This window comes from Pseudopipra pipra, chromosome 21, assembly GCF_036250125.1.
Source record: "Pseudopipra pipra isolate bDixPip1 chromosome 21, bDixPip1.hap1, whole genome shotgun sequence".
Taxonomy (NCBI): Eukaryota; Metazoa; Chordata; class Aves; order Passeriformes; family Pipridae; genus Pseudopipra; species Pseudopipra pipra.
Window position 1 is genome coordinate 6,245,779 of NC_087569.1, and position 11,455 is coordinate 6,257,233.

Genomic DNA, 11,455 nt, shown 5'->3' on the forward strand with positions numbered 1-11,455 from the left:
CTTTGTGGAGGTGCTCTGTGATTAGGATTTTGCATGGTAAGCAGCAGCAGGAGCAGCAATGCTAAACACAACATAAAAATATGTGATTAAACCTCAAAGCACCTCATTACAGACATGTCTGTATAAACCCCTGGAATACACTCCTGTATAAACTCCTAGATATACAGAGACTCAGGTATATGTGGAAAACTGTAAAATAAAGAAGGGACATTGGCTATAACAAATATGGAGAATCCAGCTGCATCACCACAGGAATGATCCTCTCTTTTCCTCTTTGGCAGCTGCTCCTTGTCTTGCTGCTACCTCCAGGTAAGCCCTGCAATTCCAGCTTGCTTATAGAAATTAAATATAAGGCAGTAAAGAATCAATCTCCGTGCATCACACTCTGGTACCTGCTACCCCAACTCTTATCAAACTCCTGGGGAATCCTGCAGGTAGAGATGCAGGCAGAAAAATCCCAGAGGTGGACAGGATTCAAACACACAACATAAAAGGCAGCAGCTCCAGGCTGTGTGCCTTTATATATCACTTTCCAAGAGGAGGAGAACTTTGCCATTATTTTTTTTTTTTTTGCTTTATTTCATCTCCTTCACTGTGCCCACCTGCTTGTTAAATTATGAATTTAAAGGCTCAGTATTTTCCCAAGTGCTCTGGGGGAAGCTGTGCTTTCCTGCAGGCTCAGAGCTCCCTTCCACCATATGCACTGAAACAGCACAGAGCTGGGGGCTGCAATGCAAAACTTGTCCTTTTTTTGTGCCCCTCACTTGCCTTCCCTTGCCATGAAAACCCACCAACTGTTCAGGGAAGGATAAAAAAAAAAGGATAATCAGGCAAATTATAAGAGGGAGATTTTCAAAAGAACAAAGCACCTACTTCTCCCTTCCAAGCAACTGAAGAAGAGGCTTTGCAGCTGAGCTTAGAGCCAACTGGGTGATACACATTTTCCCAAAAACTGGCAAGAGTTACTGTAAAAAACACTCCATTGTTCAGCCAGGAAAAAAGAACCAAACAAAACGCCCCCAAAATCCCCAACAAGAAACAAAACAAAGCAGTAGAACAGCTTAAAGCATTGCAACACTTCAGGACGTGCAAGCTCCATTTCTTACAAGTTCTCTTTCACTCCAGCTCATTTCTAGAGCTCAGGTCCAACCTCAGCTCACATCTGGCCCATCCAATGAATTGGGGGCATGGGAAGATGTCTGCAATGAGCTAAATGAACCAATTCCCAGCATCCCTGGGAGAAAACTCAGCTTCCCACCCCAGAGGTAGCTCAACTCACTCTTCTCTGCCTCTCTCACTGGAACTGTCCTCGTTCCTGCTCATTAACCTGAGTGGATATTACTTCTTTAAGTGATAATACTAATTAGGAAGCAGTAGAAGGCAGGGTCAATTTTCCTCACACCTACACAACAGGCAGCACACACACCATGGAACTGCAGCTGGAATTTAGGAACTTTCCATGTAAACCACATCTCACAGACCGATCTGAGCAGCCCAGGTTTGCGTGTCAGCAACGTCACCCCCCTGGTCCATCCCCCCAGATTCAGCACAGCTCACATAAAGGGGATTAAAGCAACATTTTCAGATGGTAACTGCCCAGCAAGAGTCAGCAAGTGGTAATTCCTGATAGGAAGTAAGCTCCAGAGCAGGACATTTCAGAAGCAGTGCCATGTACCCACAAAAACCATATCCTGGGCTGTACAACTCTTACATATGTAAGTGTCTAAAGATCTCTTATCTTGTCCTTATTTTAATGTGTCTTCCTTTAAATCATCTGGTTTTTTCCCCCTTTACCTCCAAGCTCACCAAAACTCTTCCAAAGCAACAGGCACCAACAGGCTCCTCTTGAAATCCCTCCCCGCACCAGGATCATATTTTCCCACGACCACCACTTATTTCCTTCTCCCTCTTTAACTTCAAGGAAAACCTCAAGGGTTTGATTAGACACCAGCTTCTCTGGGAAATCATAATTTTTCCTACCTGAATTTCCTCTTCTAGTGGATGTAGGTACCACCTCTTCTTCCTCTTGCAACTGGGACCTTCTGCATGCCAGTCTAACAGATTCAAAGGCTTCTTGCTTGTTCATCCATCAGAAATGCAGCTTTTTCTCACCTGCCTCCAAAACCACCCAGCACTGCCCAGGAGTTTGCCCTTTCATCCTGTGAGCAGCAAGAGGACTTAAATAAGCATAATATTATTTTTATAAAGAGAAAGACAGAACCCCAACTCCTCGCCCTGTGCCTGAGATATCAGGGGGAGCATAAAATGGAAGGTGGACGTTTAGAACAAGATGGATATCAAGAGCCTCACCTGGGGCCCCTAACGAGCACCAGCTTCTCCTCGTTAAGGGTCAGCCCTGCAGCAGTCTGTGAGCAGCCTCCAGGCTTTCTCTAAGACTGTTCAAGCTCTGTTCAACACAGATTGGACAACCCCTTCTTGCAAAGACCTGCAGACCTTGCTTTTTAACAGGTGATCACATAATCAAGGGCTGTGGGGGGTGATTAGAGAAGTTTCAAGGCTGATTGGATGCAACTGTAACCCCTGAGATCAGCAGCAAGAAGTGCCTGGGAAGGATGAACCCAGGGGCTTCAGTGAAAAAGTCTCCGCTGCACCTGACGGCTTTTGTTGTTCCAATTCTCCACAAATGTCCCCTCTGAACTGACCAAAAATCCACATCCATGATGACTGGGCTCCTGAAGGTGCTCTGGAGGGAAAAAGTTTTCCCAAGTACAATATAACTTTACTGCCATTTTCTACTTCTCTTTATCCATTTTCCTCTAAAGTCCACACTCTCAAATTTCTTCCCCATAGTTCATATGTCCCCTCTGCAAACCCAGTGACCTCAGCCTGCTGCTCCCTTGAAGAGGAGTTCCCTTGAAAGCAGTTCCCTCCTCTATCTACCTCCCTCTGCACCAGAAACTCCCCCCAAAGACACAACTTAATGGGTCTTCACACAACCACTAAAAAAACCAACTCCTAAAATGGGCTGAACTTCACCAAGAGCCACCCAGAGCAGGGGCAGCCATCAGACCAGAGCTGTTCCTTCATCACAACAGTTCTTCAACCAATTTTGGTGTCATTCCTGTTCCCTCAGCCCTGCTCTCCTCCCTGAAAACCCTTCTTTTTCCTCAGCTTTAGCCTCGGAGCTGCTACTCTGCTTCCAAGTGACACTGTGCCGCTGTCATCTCCAAAGACTTTTTTGAAGCATAAAAGCAGCACCTCTGAAATCCCTTCTCCTTGATGCAGCCTCCAGTTTTGGAGCACAAACAGCCTGGCCCTGACACTAAAGCTTTGTCTCACCTCCTGCAAACACAGAGCACCTTCCTCCCCAGTGCAGCAGCAAACAGGCCAGTTGGGAGCTGACTGGATCCACATCAAATCCAACTCAAAGTGCAGGTACCTTGGTACAGTGTCTTCCCGTGACCTGCTGAATTCGCTGCACATCTCAAAGCTCCCAGTTTGCTCCTTGCTTTGAAACAATTCTCATCACCTTCCCAGCAGGTATCCCAGGTATTTCACATCCCAAGGAGCAGTTGGCACAAAGATTTTATTACTTATTGCTATGGTTGAAAGTAATAAATATCTGATTTGACACAGTTAAGTAAAATTCCTTTATCCAACGACTGACTAAATTTGCCTTCCCTCTTCTCATCCCCCCCCCAGCAAGACTCCAAGCTCCAGTTTCTCATCTGTAATGGGGAGGTAATCTGGAATCAAGATTACCTGATGGAGACACAGGAGATTTAACATTATATTAAACATTTCATCTGCTGTTGTGGGCTGCATTAAACAACTGTACATGGTCACTGATCCCCTGAACACCAGTACTGCACTTGCTGTCAGATAAAGCCTCTGATAACCAAATTATTATCAGAAGTATTTGATACCACTCTTACCTTGACTCAGGTATTTATTAGTAGAATTTAAGCTGTTTATAAAAATTTATTATTTTTTATTATGGGTGATAAGCTTAGAGTTAGCAGGAAGTTTGTCTCTGAATGTGCTATTAAACCTCAAACCTGTTCCACTGTTCTGTTAACAACAGTGCCCGACACAACCCCACACCAACAAAACATCACATGCTGTTTGCATGTGTACAAAAACCAAGAAAAACAAAGAAAATCAAACCTGCAGACACTGTCCTACAGGGTCTGGGAAAGCACAAGCAAAGGAGTAATTCAAAAATCAAAGTGATAAAGAAAACCAAGGAGAGATCACCAGAAAGCCACAGGCAGCTTTAGAAGTATCGATCATTTTTTGTTTAGAGTTCGTGCTGCAGCTGTGCCACACAATTATTTTACCACAAATCATTACAAACAAAAAACTTGTTATGGGGAAAACAAACAAAAAAAAAAAATCTAAGCATTGACTTGCAAAAACTGACAGGAAGTGCACAAAAAGAAAAGAAAGCACGCACAGGAAAAGTCGTGATTATTGGAGATGAAAGTTTTAACGTCTCCATTTGATTAAAACAGCAGGGATTTCAAATTCAGGCTCCATAATGTGATTTTCTCATTTGTATTTTGTTCAGGTTTCAGTTCCACACAGGTGCTGGGCTGGGGGCTGTTTATTGACTCCAGCTGAGTTGAAGCTCAACACCCACCACTGAGGAGGCACAGCCAGGCTGGCAAGTCCTGAGGCTGCTGGAGAGAACCATTTTTCATACAGCATTTTTATTAAGTTTTAACTCCTTTGGCTCCTCATCCCACTGTTTACTCCTGCTCTCTGTGTCACTGCTGTCTGCTCAGACCAGGAACACTTTGGGGCTGGAACCATCACTGCAACAGGTTTGCACAGCAGCAAAAACAGAGCCTTTGCTGGTCCAACACTAAGCAACATTAATTAGCAGCTAATTAGCCAGTGACATTCTCACTGTGTGAGGGATTCTCTGCATGGTAATGGAAGATGAAAATCTTATCAGACAACTGGGAAAGAACCAGCAATAAAACCATGTTTCCCTAATCAATCATCTTCCAACACTTTTAAATCTCTCAGTAATCTCTGAGCTTGGTCACTGCCCCACCTTGTGGGCTCAAGCAGGACAGATGTTATTCCTCCTGTGAATTAAGAGTACAGGAGCACAAAATGCTGATGTTCTTTAAGTATGTCCTCCTGCCACGCTCTAAATCAAATCCTACCTGTAAAATTCTTACCATGTTAAGCAGTACCAGGATCAGTTCATAACATTTGGGTTAAAATTGATTTCAAGTGTAAAATTAAGGCACTAAATTACATAAACTGACAAAATAAGGTCAATGTTTGTCCTACCAGGCCATTAAATGATGTGTTAACCTTGTCCTTCTTTACAGGAACATGTGAAATGTGCTTAAGCTCTGGCAGCACAGGGTCAGCTGGGTGCTATGAACATTGCTGAGCCTGAGGAAGGCCAAAGACTCCCTTGAGTGTTTTGAGCCCTCACTCTTTGCTCAGAGTTGCTGCCTGAGGCATCTGAGAAATCATCACAAAGCATTTGCCAAGGTGGCACCTGGAAGAAAACAAACCTGTTACACTTCTCCTGCATGACACTAATACCATCTTAATTGTTCCTTGCTGGAAAACAGAAGCTCCTTTGTGCCTCAGTTCTTTCACTAATGTGAAATGAGGGAGACAAAAGCTGCAAGATTAACTGCTCTTCCATCTGCCTTCAGGAGAAAAGTAGTGAAGTTTCCAAATTAAGGACTTATTTCATTATAAAAAGCTAAGATACACAGGATATCCCTTCCCCCCTTCTAATTCAGCAGAGCCAGAACTGCCTCAGCTGAAATGGCAGCCAGCAAGAGAAAAAACTCCTCAGATTTCCATTAATAGCTGGGATATATTAATGATAGTAATTTATAGGTTTGCATGAGTGATTTTAATACTGATGTAGATACAATGGCTTTATAATACTAATCAAGAAATAATGATAACCAGCATTTATGTTAAATGTGAAGCTTGTGCTTTACAGTGAGGAAACAGAGACCAGCAGCCATGTCCCCTGTCAGCATCAAGGCCACACCACTGCTGCCTTCTCCTCCTCCATCCCTTCAGCCCCTTCTCCATCAGGTCCAGTCACAGCATAAATTTTGGGGATAACATATAATCAGTGTGTTTTCTCTCACCAATTACCCCATGACATTGCCATCTCTCAGATTGCTAAAAGCTGTCACTCGGCCATTCTTCACTTCACTGCATATTTTATTTCTGCTTTAATCCTTTCATCTATTTTAGATTTATTTGTGGTTGTTGGCTGTTGTTAAGTGCCAAGGGACTCCTGCCAACTGTTCTTTTAAAACTTAGAAAATCTAAATTAATCGTGTTTGAAAACCAGGTTTTTTGTCTGTTGCTTATTCCACAACACTAAATTTTGTGTGCTCCAAATGTAATCAAAGCAGAATGGTTTTATTTCCCCTCCCCTGAAGGACTGTAAGAAAAACAGTAAAATTATCTGTGCTCCCATGTAACATCACAGTAGTATGTTCAGGGTATCTATTTTGTTTGAAAGGCACCATATTCTAACAAAAATAACACTTTTTCCATTCATTTATCTTAGAAAAAAATCCAGCCTGTTGGAGGATCCCTGCTGAGGAACTTTGGTTTTGATTAAAACAATAAACAAGTACTGCTGAAATGAAACTCATGAATAGTTAACTCTAACAGATACCAACCTGTAACCTCAAAAAACCCTGATAAATTATGTCCTGTTTACTTAAGTTTTCCCAGATCAACTCTGCTCTTTTTTAATGAGACAATTCTGACACACTGGAAAGCAAGAACAATTATAAAAACGAGCTGCAGCAAACATTTCTTGAGCAAATTAAGCACCACACTGAGGAGTCAAGCAACAATTTGCTTAGTTGTTTGCTGCCAGAGGGTACGTGGCTACTCTTAACTCCATGATCATTCATGGCCTACAGATTCTGGTTTTCAAAAAGATGCATCCCTTGTGCTTTCTGAAAGCTTTAAAACCCTTTTTATTTCCCATGCATGTTACATGAGATAAGAAATGTCAGCGTGTTCTAATACACAAGCTCTTAAAATCAGGCAAAAAGTTTTGTTTCATTAAACACTGGGAACAGAATGCAACTCTAAGAATTTAATTAAACATTGGAGTAACCTGTTCTTCATACTGCTCAAATACCTTCAGATAAAAAGAAACTAATTAATCCCATACAAGTTTTACATACTCCATTACCCAGATTGAATGTTTTTATTAAACCCTGTATGTATTAGTCATGATTCTGGGAAAAATCCAGAATAATTTACCTTCATCAGGCACCCTATTGCTTTCTGACATTTCTCTGAAAACCTGTTTTTCAGAGCACTTAACTCTTGACTTTTCAGTAAGAGCAGCCTCTGTGAAATCCTACATTCTATATATTTCACACCCCAGACAGCAGAGCCCACCTGTGCTACTGGAGGGACAGGGACACTGCCCTGTGATGCCACCATGGCAGCACCAAGGCACAGCATCTTCTTCCAGTCAGGAAATAATTAAAACATTCAGGGAAGTGCAATCACAGCTTGGGCAGTCCCTGAAGTCTTATATGTGATCCAGGGCTGGAATAATATTTATGTTCTGCTGTCACTTCTTTCTTTGTCCCACCGTAAGCTCACAGCTACTGCTTCTATGGGCCAGAAATCCCTGGGTGAAACTGTATCCCTGCTTTTAGTTTTATGACAACCTGATCTGTTCACTTTAGTTACCACAGCAAAAATATTGCCCATCACATTTGGATTGAAAACTACCATTCTGACTGTTTTGTTGGCTGTCCTGAATGGCTTTTTCCCAGCCTTTTTTCCAGCAAAATTTCCACCACTTTCAAATCAGGTAACAAGATTACTTCTACCTGGAGCTGCACAGCTGACACTGCTGTTAACCTTCTTGGCACAGAATGAGCACGTGCTCATGAGGTATTAGTTAAATTATGATGCTTAATTTAAAGTTTGAGGCCAAAATAATGAAGAAGCAGCGAGCCTGGAAACAAGCTACAGAAATAGCTGCATTTGCTCTTCTTGCTAAGTATTTAAGGGCTACTCTCTCCAGTAATTACAGCAGCACTATTAGTATCACTTGTTCAAACTGTTTAAAACAAGTTAATTACCAAACAAATACAAAATGCTTACACAGCTAAACCCCACTGACATTATCTGCACCCTGTGCACATTTTCTTTATCATATTATAGCAAATTATAGGAGTGCCCAGTGTGTTTATTAAAAACGTGCTGTGTAATGAAAAAGTCATTCCTTAATGATCAGTAAAGTGATAAAAACAGACCCAGTGTTTTTTTGAAAGAGATCACTTTAATGTTTGTGTAATCAGAACAGTGTAACCATTGTCATTCCTTAGCACCTTCAGACAGAAAACCACTGTGTCTACAAACACCAGTCCCCAAGCTCACGTGGTTTGTTGGATTCCTTCCTCCCCAGACCAGCTGTTTGCACCATCACCACCTGTAACAGAGCAGCAGGGTTAAGGTAACCACTCCACACCATTATTAACTCATTGGTTCATGCAGGAGATATCATCAGGAAACCTTTGCTCACCACCAGTCAATCTGCCGGTAATTCCAGCAATTTTTGGTTTGTTTCATCACATGATATCTTCAGGTAAATTGATACATTTCTGGCAGAAGCAACACCTTTGTCTCTTTGCTCTACATAGTGCTGTCAGTAAAACTGCAGCACAGGAGAGCTGTTCTTACACCTCTACTGCCTCTATTTTAGTCTAAGAAACTGGTTTTTTTTGGCCTAGAACTTCATTAATTATACATTTAGAGCTAAGAATATGCAGAAACACATTCCTGAGACTGCAGCCATGTTAAACTAAGAGCACACTGACCATTAAACTCACCCAGGAGACTCTCCTGCTCTGCTGTCTCACCACCTTCCATAGGGCTTGTGAAGAGCTGCAACATCAATGGATGGACATTAGTAACAACCAGCACATGGCAGCACAGACCTGCAAGCTATACCTAAATACAGAGTTATCAAGAATAACAGGCTTTACACTGTAAAGAAGAGACGAGGGAAAGCAGATTGAGTCAAGCTGACAAAACACACCTATCGAGTTCCTTACAGCCTATGAAGCTCATTCATTCTCAAATTGTATTTCCCCTGGCATAAAGCTCTATGTGTTCCAGTGAAATTCATTTCTTACCTTCAGATTCGGGCCATCCCAGAAGAGCAACCTGGCCCCATCCTGTTGTGTCACATCTGCCTGGAAAGACCAGGCTCTGCAGGTCAGGTGGAAGAGATGGACACAAAGCTTGGTTAAACCTTTCAAGAGCACTTTTCACAGACAGCAAGCAGAAATAAAAGTTGCCTGGTTAGTTTTAGAAGACAGGTTTCTGTAACTCGAACTGCACGTCTGTAGCTGTATTTCAGACAGTAAGAAGGGTATCGTCAGTTCTCGCATCTGACGGCACTTCCTATTCAGGGTTATCATCATCAACAGCCAGCAGCTTCTGCACCCCATCCTTTACAAAACAGTGCCTGGTTTATCTTAAACGGTTGTACAATTTCCCCTTTGTATATAAAAGGCTTTAACTCTTTAACTTGTGGGTACATGAAATCAGTTTTAATGAGTTTTTATTTAGCTTGCTTTAAGACGTAATTGTTAAAGATTATTTTCGACTAATGGTCCCATGTTGCATTATTAGCATTAAGTAAAGGCCTGGAACTTAACAGCTTGTGCTCTTTAATAGAAAAAAAAATTTAACTTACTCTTTACTTCAAGCCATCTTCCTGCTGTGGGGATAAAAGAGAAGTATTATTAGAATACTTTTCAGCAGTAATTCTAGATTTTAAGTATAAAGTTGGTTTATACAGGAAAAAAAAATCAAAACCAGACCCTCATGACCAACACTCTGCCTTTAATTCCAGTTGTGTTTCTGTTGCTATTAATCACCGAAATATTTACATCAGAAAGGTTGTAGTAGTCGACAATCCTCTCTAAATTGCTTTTAGTCAGGAAATTTAGAACTACCTAAATTTAGAATAGTATATAAATGCAGCTTGCCAGACTGCATTTACCACTAGGGCAATTTTCAAAAATTGAAATTGCAGACATTCCAATTCTGAGTTTGTAACGTCTGTTGTGCAGAAAGGGTCTGGCACATCGAAAAACAAATAAAAATAGAGACTTATTTCCAGAAACAGCGCCATAAAAATCCACGGAAGGCACTGACTGCCGCGCACCCACCACAGCAGCGTCACCCCCAGAGCCCTCACGGAGCTCCGGGCAGTGATTTCCAGCCCCTCCTCGCCGCCCGGCGGTACCTCACACACACAGTGCCCTCCCAGGGCCCCGACCAGGCCAAGCACCTCCTGACTTACCGAGAAGGCACATCCGCAGCCCCGGCGTGTCCCGGCCCCGGTGTCGCCTCCATGGCTGCCTGAACGGACAGCGGCCTCAGGCGCCACGCTCCCCCCCCCCCAACCCAAAATGGCCCGGCCCAGCCCACGCGGCCCAGCGAGGCACGGCGGCCGCCACCACTGCAGAGAGCGGGGAGGGGGAGCCCTCCCTTCAGCCTGCTCAATGTTAAGGGCGCCTCGACCTACACGCCGGGCCACCGCCTCCCCGCTGCCCGCCCAGCCGGCCCCGACCTGGGCCCCAAGCCCGAGCAGGAGGTCACGCGCACCACCTCCATTCCACCAAGCGCATGGATCGAAAGGGCGGGAAGACTCCAAGCGGCTGCTTATAAAGGCTTGGGACGTACCACCCCGCGGCGGGGGGGTGGACCGGGCCACTCCTCCAGCCAGGCGGGGGTGCGCCGCGGCTTCCATTTCCTTCCGCGGGGCCAGGAGGGAAGGTGGCGGGAGGAGCCTTGAGGTCCCCTCAGCCTCTAAAACCCGGCTTTAGGCACCACCTCAGCGCGGGGCAGAGCTGCAGAGCCCCTTCAGCACGAGGGGGCAGGGACCTGGCCAGGCACAGCCCCACGTGGGGCAGCCAAGGCAGCACCAGCCCTTGGCGATCCGGCAGGACTGGAGCGGTCGCAGTGATTCCAGACAAACTTTTAATTTAGAACAGAACGGCTGTTAAAATAAAAGTTCTATTCTCTTCACTTTATGTCATCTTGAACTGAAAATAAGGGGGTTTTGCTTTCCTTTTTCCTGTCAGGCACATCCCAACACCTTAGAAACAAACACAAAACCACCACCCTGTCAACGCCACATGTTCATTCTGCCTGAAGAACTATTGATCAAAAATACACCTTTTCAAAACAAAATCCTCCTACAAGAAGGACTACTGTGCTCCTATAATTAAAATTCAGACCAGTTTTTCCTCCAAGACACAGATCCATCCAGCAAGAGCCAAAGCCAAGATTCTCCTTGCAATTTTCAACATAAGTTCATTTTAGTAAACTGCACAGGTATCTCAGTGTCAGATTAATTTCTGCATCAAATTCTTGCAGGTGATTAATATTTGAGAATTCAGTGAAAAATCAACATGTTAGGTAAGGGCAAAACAGC

At 43.6% G+C, this 11,455-nt stretch overlaps 1 long non-coding RNA gene and 2 other non-coding genes across 5 annotated transcripts; all 3 read right to left on the reverse strand.

The window, feature by feature from the left end:
* Positions 1 to 8,264: 8,264 nt before the first annotated feature.
* LOC135425293 (uncharacterized) lies at positions 8,265 to 10,666 on the reverse strand. 3 transcript variants are annotated; one of them, XR_010435548.1, is made up of 5 exons: positions 10,319 to 10,666; positions 9,707 to 9,730; positions 9,141 to 9,216; positions 8,835 to 8,889; positions 8,265 to 8,434 (listed from the first exon to the last, which is right to left on the reverse strand). It is a non-coding gene; the product is annotated as an uncharacterized LOC135425293 (long non-coding RNA). The 3 variants fall into 3 exon arrangements; XR_010435549.1 differs by lacking the exon at positions 9,707 to 9,730 and having other exon boundaries at positions 10,295 to 10,665; XR_010435547.1 differs by lacking the exon at positions 10,319 to 10,666 and having other exon boundaries at positions 9,707 to 10,282.
* LOC135425696 (small nucleolar RNA SNORD65) lies at positions 8,507 to 8,579 on the reverse strand. Its single transcript, XR_010435705.1, has one exon. It is a non-coding gene; the product is annotated as a small nucleolar RNA SNORD65 (small nucleolar RNA).
* Positions 9,362 to 9,435, reverse strand: LOC135425691 (small nucleolar RNA SNORD49). Its single transcript, XR_010435701.1, has one exon. It is a non-coding gene; the product is annotated as a small nucleolar RNA SNORD49 (small nucleolar RNA).
* Positions 10,667 to 11,455: the final 789 nt, after the last annotated feature.